General features: G+C 53.3%; 1 protein-coding gene across 1 annotated transcript in view; it reads right to left on the bottom strand.

The window, feature by feature from the left end:
• Window positions 1-811, bottom strand: part of LOC119314255 — a 5,267-nt gene extending 4,456 nt beyond the window's left edge. Inside the window, exon 1 of the mRNA XM_037588998.1 lies at window positions 386-811. The gene's annotated coding sequence lies outside the window, so the exon portion shown is untranslated. The remainder of the gene's footprint in view (window positions 1-385) is intronic.
• Between the last annotated feature and the right edge of the window lie 1,614 nt (window positions 812-2,425).

Here is a 2,425-nt window from a genome sequence, read left to right as displayed (position 1 = left end):
CGGTGTTGCCTCCATGTCATCCCACCGGAGCAATCAAGCCTACAAGGTGCTGCTCCCTGACCGGTTTGCTAGTTGGTGGTTGACGAAACAGAAATGTGCAATCCAAATCCAAAACCAAAGCTTTGAGATGGTTGGGTCTGGATTGGTGGATTTGACAACTGGTTTCACTTCATGGATGATATATATGCAGTTTGGATTGGATTTAGTCTGGGTCTCCCATTCCCAGGGTTACATACAGATGCTACAGCCGATGGGTTGGGGGTTCAGTTTGAGCTGAATATGTGCAGAACTGAATCCGCATAGGCGTGCAGATGTAATAAATGGCCAAATTGGGGAACGGATCGGACAAGGCAAGAGAGGAGGGAGGGAGGGAGGGGTTGGTTACCTTGGAAGGAGGAGCCGTCCCCGTCGAGTCCAAGGCTCGTCCTCTTCCTTCCTGCTAGGCATGGCCGAGCACAAAGAAGGAGACGGAGGAGGCAAGGCCCTTGACGAGACGCACAGCCGCTCGGTGCTCCAGTCCCCATGGCCGTATGGATCTGGGCGCGCCGCCTGTCCGCTCGGTGCTCGGTCGATCTGACTGCATCTCGTCTCTTCTCTTCTCTTCTCTTCTCCTCTCTTCTCTTCTCTTCTAGAGAGGGAGAGGGGCTGGGGAGGAGAGAGGGCGGAGGACATGAAAGGCGGCGAGGTCTGCGGGAGGGAGGCGGGGCGGCGGCGATGAGATTGAGAAGAATGATGAGATTGAGACTGTTGGGCGCCCGCGCCGATGACATGCGTGCGTTTGGTTTCTTCTCCTGCTCCCACGGATCGATCTCACCTGATTCGTCCATCGGCACGTCACACGGATCGCCTTCTTCCATCGACCTAAGGCTAGCCATAATGGGGTAACTTAGGGCATCTTTAATAGATTGTATATTAGTCTTGTTGGTAAAATGTCCATGTCATCAACCAACAACCTATCATACAACTACTCCAATGGGTTGTATCTAAGGTATCTAATAGATGATAAGAAAATAAATGTGATTGCTCTCTATTTTGTTAGAGAATATGTTTCCGTAGCATCTCAAACTCCTTTCCTTCTCCTACTCAAACTCCTTGTAATATTCCTTGTACTCCAAGCTTGGCTTCGGCCGCATCAATCAATATAAACAGAACCGCGGCTCCCCTCGAGGGAGTAGGAACGCTTATTATCTTTCATGGTAATCAGAGCCACCTCTTCTCCTACATCTAGCCACAAATCAAAACCCTAGAACCACATATCATCGTCTCCATGGCTTCTTCGTCCGGCGTCAGCCTCAACCTCGGATCGCCGCCATCTGAGAAGCTAGCAAGAGGAAACTTCATCCTCTGGAAGACCCAGGTGCTCCCAGCCCTACGAGGTGCGCAGGTAACCGGGCTCCTGGACAACTCTGACGCCGCTCCACCCAAGACTGTGGAGATCACGAAGGCGGACAAGACGACGGCCCTCGAGCCGAACCCTCTGTACGGGCCCTGGATCGCCAAAGACCAGTAGGTCCTGTCATATCTTCTCAACTCCATGTCTCCAGAAATCCTTGCGCAAGTCGTCGGGAAGGACTCCACCTATGAGCTCTGGACGACGGTGAACAATCTCTTCGCCTCGCAATCACAGTCCCGGATCACCAATCTAAGGATCGCGATCACCAATACCAAGAAGGGCACAATGTCGAGCTCGGCGTATATGGCGAAGATGAAAAGCCTTGGGGATGAACTAGCTGCCGCTGGTCGTCCCGTCTCTGATCCGGAGATGGTGGACTACATACTCGCAGGACTCGACCGCGACTACGACTCCGTGGTGGCGGCGATCGGCGCTGTCAAGAACACAATCACCGCCGATGACCTCTTCGCTCAGATCTCCGCCTTTGATCAGAGGATGGAGATGCTGGGAGACTCGTCTTCAGGCGGGTTTCATTCATCTGCCAACGCCGTCTACAGAGGCCGCGGCCAGTCCCGTGGTAGATCCCGTGGGCGAGGAGGAAGAGGGCACGGCCGCGGTGACCGCGGTGACCGCGGTGACCGCCAGCCTTCTCCTGCAAATAGAGGCGGCGGATTCAGAGGACGCCCTCGACAGCAACAGCAACAGCAGGTACGCGAGCAGCAGCATGACTATCCTGAGTGCCAGATATGCTATAGACATCATCCAGGAGGTGCACGTGTCTGCTGGTGGCGCTATGAAGAGAATGATCAAGAAGAGAAGGAGGCGCATGCTGTCTCCTATGGCGTGGACACTAATTGGTACGCAGACAGTGCAGCAACAAATCACATCACAGGTGAACTTGACAAGCTGACAGTACGGGAGAAGTACAACGGAGGCGACCAAATTCGCACGGCAAGCGGTTCTGGTATGAATATCACCCACATTGGTAGTTCAATTGTTCAAAACCCCATGAAAAATTTGCACCTTAAAGAT

Source organism: Triticum dicoccoides, chromosome 6A (assembly GCF_002162155.2).
Source record: "Triticum dicoccoides isolate Atlit2015 ecotype Zavitan chromosome 6A, WEW_v2.0, whole genome shotgun sequence".
Classification (NCBI taxonomy): domain Eukaryota; kingdom Viridiplantae; phylum Streptophyta; class Magnoliopsida; order Poales; family Poaceae; genus Triticum; species Triticum dicoccoides.
This window is presented reverse-complemented; position numbering and strand designations above follow the sequence as displayed.